Below are 5691 nucleotides of genomic sequence, written 5' to 3'. Positions count from 1 at the left end.
AGAGCTCTGGTTTGGGTTGCAGAGGTAAGAGCTAAGCTGGCACAATCAGAGTTTCCCCAAACATTGCATTGACTATCGAGACATTCCAAAGTAAGAACATCATATCAGTAGGTAAACATAGAAATCAAAGTGCATTGGTGAAGGAATGCTCTCACCCTCACCATGTAGGTCCAAAAAACTGTCCATTAGCTATGGAGTTGAACAGCTCAGATATGGCTGGCGTCTTAGTATTATAAAGATTACAAAATATGATTATGAATAAAATGAGCAATATAACTTGATGTTCACCTCCAAAAGGTTAGAGGTAAGTATTGTTCTATACCAGACTGCCAGCACGATATGTTGTCTTGCCTGCCTATCACTGACAAACAGGAGAATCCGCTCTACCCAGCAATAATTATCACATAGCGTGTAAAACCAAGTGAAAGATATTGGATATAGCTCATGTTAATGTCTTCCCATCAAACTTTAATGTTTATTAGGTAAATGGGCTGATAGAAGACTTTCTGATGTCCCATTACCATAAATGAAGAAAGGATCTGATGTGGATTCCTTGTCTTCTGTATTTAAACTAAAAAGTCTGATTAGAGGCTCATAAGGGTCATTATTAAACTCTCAGTAGGATAGGGAGTGCACAGGTGGCCTCATGAACCTCGACATACCAGACTGAGGCCTTGATATAAACATTGAAGGTCCGGATTTCCATTAATAAAGCCCACAGACACTCCAGCTTTGGAGCAGAAAGAAAGGCTTGTTTGCTGGAATCATTATTTTATACAAATATTCACCTGTCGTGTAAATAAGCTGTTATGAGATGTCATTATGGCGAAATATGAAGCCTATAATACTTCTGTCTATGGGGTCATACATACATTGCACATCTCTTTCTGGGTTGGCTTCTGATCTATTCTGATCGGGTAGTTCCAAGCACAAAGCACAAATTATGGCCTCATTGTGCCACCAGGATCACACCAATGAGTGGGCTACCATGGCACGAGGTCCAGGTGATGACATTTGTGCACAAGAGGACTTTAGCTGGTATACATAGAATGGGATTCCTTTTCTTGTCCTCAGGTCATCGATATTAGAGCCAATACAGACCTTGGCACACTGATGTGTTGTTTTATTGTGGATTCACATGCATTGAATTAAGACAGCCCAATGAACTGAATGGACTGGCAATGCACCAATAAAAACATCCATTCACCATTTCTGCAATGCAGCACACCATGACACACGAACAAGTATAACGTTTCATGATGAGGGGGGTGAATAGGCTCCCAGATGCCAAGTGTAAATGATTTCACACAAAGGCTCTAATTTCCTAATTCCTACCCATATAATGCACATAAATATACTTCATCATTGTGTATATCCATATCTCTCCTCCTATTGTGTCATACTTCCCCCACCTCCTAGATTGTAAGCTCTTCGGGGAAGGACCTCTCCTCCTCCTGTGTCACTGTCTGTATCTGTCATTTGCAACCCCAATTTAATGTACAGCGCTGTGTAATATGTTGGTGCTATATGAATAATAATGTTGGTGCTGTTTAATAATAATAAATAATAACATAAAAGGGATATTCAGTATTGTATCACAACATGTTTGAGTGGTCTTACCACCATTCTAATTGCCAATGTGTAGGTGTGTGGCAGGTTTATCCTTAATGCACTACTGGAATTTACTAACTATTGCAAAACAATCATCCCTCAGCATACGTGGCTCATCACCATCCTGAGCAAACTTTGCTGCTTGCTAGAGGTAAGTTCAGCCCTTTTCAAACATTGCCCCTCCCAGGAGGAATGGTGATCATTGTTCACTGAACCTCTCATGAGGTATGGCAAGTATGGGGTATGGCTTCTAACTAGAGGTATATTCAGCCATTGACAATCATTGCACAGGAGGTTAGTAAGTACACATGGATCTTTACATCAGGAATAATTAACCTTTAGTAGACATGGCTCCTCACAGGAGGTGTGATTGGTAAGGGCCCATTCCCATTGTTAAGGTGCGTACACACTTCCAATTTTTATCGTTCCAATCGAACGACGAACGATCGATTGGGCAAAAAATCGTTCGTAAAAAAGTAACCAACGACGCCAACGAACGAGGAAAGTCGCTGGAAACGAACGACCGGACCGGCGGATCGGATTGGACGACGATCGTTGAACATCGTTCGTGTGTACGGTCGTTCGTTGATCGTCCATGTTTAGAGCATGCGTGATGAACGAACGTCCGTTCACTTTCCTGTCGTGCACATAGTTCCTCTATCGCTTAAACGATCGTATCTATTGTGTGTACAATATCTACGAACGATCATGTCGTTACCTCTATGTGCAGGATCGGTGCTATACGATCGTTCGTGTATATCGTGCAGGAACGTTCGTCGTTCGTTTTCCGACGATAATAATTGGAAGTGTGTACGTAGCTTTACAGTTCACCATTTCCTCCTCATTTATTGGCAAGTGCTGCCCGATTTAGCATGTAACATTTCTGGGTACCACCATGTGTGACCACACGTTACAGTAGGGCGACATGCAGAACCATCGGGGCACAAGTGCATGTAGCGTGCATTGCCACTTGTTACCACAAACAGTAGTGTGTTGCACTCTGAGAGAAGTCTGTATTTACAAGGGACTCTCCGATCCATTACTAAATCCTGTTATTTGCAAACTGAAATCTTCCAACTCAGAATTTGCAAGATTTAATTGAATTCAGCTGAAACCTGTTATTGTGTCTTACTTCACAACAATTGTTGTTTATAAGAAGCCTATTTGGGTTGTGTTATGTGAGCAAAGTTCTCCCAATACTAAAATGAAGGATTGCTGCAACATTTCCCATTCATGGAGTCCTCCAGAAAATCATACAAATGTCGCAGCAGACTACACGACTACACCAAGCTCTGTAACATGTAACTCTGTGTAGTGACCCCGCACTGCAGCACCCAGCAGAGATCAGGTTAATCTGCAGTCTGGCTGCTCAGATAAGTATTGGATGAACATGTGTTTTTAATAACTCTGCTGTTTATGTGAAACTGATCTGTTTATTGCTTCGAGCTTAACTTTTGTTCCCAGTAACAATAACATTTTCCATGGCAGGGAGTATGATATAGAAGCATGCAAATAATGTATAGCCTGTAAGCAGATTGTTGGCGTTGTATCTTCTGCTCCAAATTATCACAACAGACAACGGCTTTAACAAGAACGCATTCAATGCCATATGCTGATCTACTAATGTGCAGAGCAAACCATGTCTGCTCACCTGGGCTCTGTATGATTGCAAGTTAAGCATAGGTGCACTTTGTACTACTCTGCCCCTCCCTGAATTTTATGTTACAGAATCCTAACTCATTATTATTATTATTATTATTATTATTAATAATAATAATATTATGCAGCGCTGTACAATAAATAGGGGTTACAAATGACAGACAGATACAGACACTGACACAGGAGGAGGAGAGGACCCTGACCAGAAGAGCTTACATATGGATATGGAATGGTGGGGAGTAGTGAGGGTTTAGCAGACAGAAGAAGACGGGTAGGTGAGGGGGAAGCGTTGGGTTATAAATGAGCAGAAAGTAGGAGCAAGCTGAATAGGACGAGGAGACCATTCCAGAGAGTCGGGGCAGCTCTAGAAAAGTCTTGGAGCCGTGCGTGTGATGAGGTTATGAGTGAGGAAGTCATTAGTAGGTCATTGGAGGAGCGAAGAGAGCGGCAGGGGGAGATTTTTCTATCAGAGCAGAAGGGAAAGCGGGACAAGAGCTGTGGAGGGATTTAAAGGCAAAGCACAGGAGATAAATTTGATTCTCAGGTGAAATGGAACCCAATGAAGACAATTACAAAGAGGGGCTGCCTAAGAGGAGTGCTGGGAAGGCTGTGTATGGGGTAGGTAGGTGAGAAGGCTGTGTATGGGGTAGGTAGGTGGGAAGGCTGTGTATGGGGTAGGTAGGTGAGAAGGCTGTGTATGGGGTAGGTAGGTGGGAAGGCTGTGTATGGGGTAGGTAGGTGGGAAGGCTGTGTATGGGGTATGGGAAGGCTGTGTATGGGGTAGGTAGATGGGAAGGCTGTGTATGGGGTAGGTAGATATTGACACACAGACCTCATACCAACTGTGAAGTATGGTGGTGGAGGAGTGATGAATTAGGGTTGTTTTGCAGCCACATGACCTGGGCATTTTGTGGTCATTGAGTTGACCATGAACTCTTCTGTGTACCAAAGTATTCTACAATCAAACATGAGGCCATTTGAGTGACGGCTAAAGCTTGGCTAAAATTGTGTCATGTGACAAGACAATGAACCCAATCGTTTCAGCAAATTTACAACAGAATGGCTGAAAATAAGAAGAATGACGGTGCTGCAATGGCCCAGTCAAGGTGCAGACCTCAACCTGATGGAAAAGTTGTTGCAGTTGCTGTGCATAAAAAAATGCCCATAAACCCCAATGAACAGAAGAAATGTTTTTTAGAAAGAAAATGCAGCACCAGATTAAAGACTCCTAAAAAAAAGATTGTAGGGGGCTCTAAAGGAAAAAGGCTGCAAAAAACAAATAAAATAAAGGTCTAACTCCTAATAAAAAGATGTTTTACACTTAAGCTACGTACACACTTCCAATTATTATCGTTGTTAAACGAACGACTTACGATCCTGCACGATATCTACGAACGATCGTATAGCACCGATCCTGCACATACAGATAACGACACGATCTTTCGTAGATATTGTACACACAATAGATACGATCGTTTGAGTGATAGAGGAACTATGTGCACAACAGGAAGTGAACGAACGTTCGTTCATTACGCATGCTCAGACCATGGACGATCAACTAACGATCGTACACACGAACGATGGTCAACGATCGTCGTCCAATCCGATCCGCCGGTCCGGTCATTCGTTTCCAACGACTTTCCTCGTTCGTCGGCGTCGTTGGTTACTTTTTTTACGAACGATTTTTGCCCAATCGATCGTTCGTCGTTCATTTTGAACGATAAAAATTGGAAGTGTGTACGCAGCTTTAGCCATGGTATTAGCCATGCACACAGACAGGGCAAAGATCATTTAGCACCCAGGGTGGATGTTCTGCTCCCTTTGCACCCCTCCTGCACCCCTCCTTCATCCCAGCACACAGAAAAGGAGGGAAGAAAATCGTCTTCCTAGGGTATGGAGGGTTTACGCCAATTGTTCTGCAATTCTGCAGGTGTAGGCAGAGCTGTACCCGCATCTCATATAATGGGCGAGCACATAGCGTCTGCCCATGTGCGGCGAGCATGTGTCACAGCTAGCACTTCATCGCACATGACTACATTTCACTGAATAAACTTTGTGTGCTGCAGAACAGCGAAGTACAAGTCTGTCCATTGTGGCACTGCTACTTCCCTCCTAATGTAAGGATTATTACAGGCTATAAATCTTCAGCCAGCTCAGCAGACAGACCGCACTCGGCCTCAGTGTCTGAGAGTCCTTCAATGTTTTCATAAAATGAAATATGCTTCAAAACATTTACTTTAGAAATACTGGAACCAATTCAAAGAACTCAATGAAAAACTAGTCACAGACTGCACGCCAATTCTATCCACTGTCCAGTGATCTCCTGACTACAGATTATCAGGACCTGATCACACAGTGCCGGGTTATATCTAATGTCCAGTGATCTGACTGTATATTATCAGGACCGGATCACACAGTGCC

The 5691-nt window shown here is 42.9% G+C and overlaps 1 long non-coding RNA gene across 1 annotated transcript in view; it reads right to left on the bottom strand.

The window, feature by feature from the left end:
• Positions 1 to 4205: 4205 nt before the first annotated feature.
• Positions 4206 to 5691, bottom strand: part of LOC140324823 (uncharacterized) — a 24232-nt gene continuing 22746 nt past the window's right edge. The window contains exon 6 of the long non-coding RNA XR_011919577.1: positions 4206 to 4333. This is a non-coding gene — a long non-coding RNA (uncharacterized lncRNA). The remainder of the gene's footprint in view (positions 4334 to 5691) is intronic.

Source organism: Pyxicephalus adspersus, chromosome 2 (assembly GCF_032062135.1).
Source record: "Pyxicephalus adspersus chromosome 2, UCB_Pads_2.0, whole genome shotgun sequence".
NCBI lineage: Eukaryota > Metazoa > Chordata > Amphibia > Anura > Pyxicephalidae > Pyxicephalus > Pyxicephalus adspersus.
Note: the sequence above shows the minus strand (reverse complement) of the source record. Positions and strands in the feature narration are given on the sequence as shown.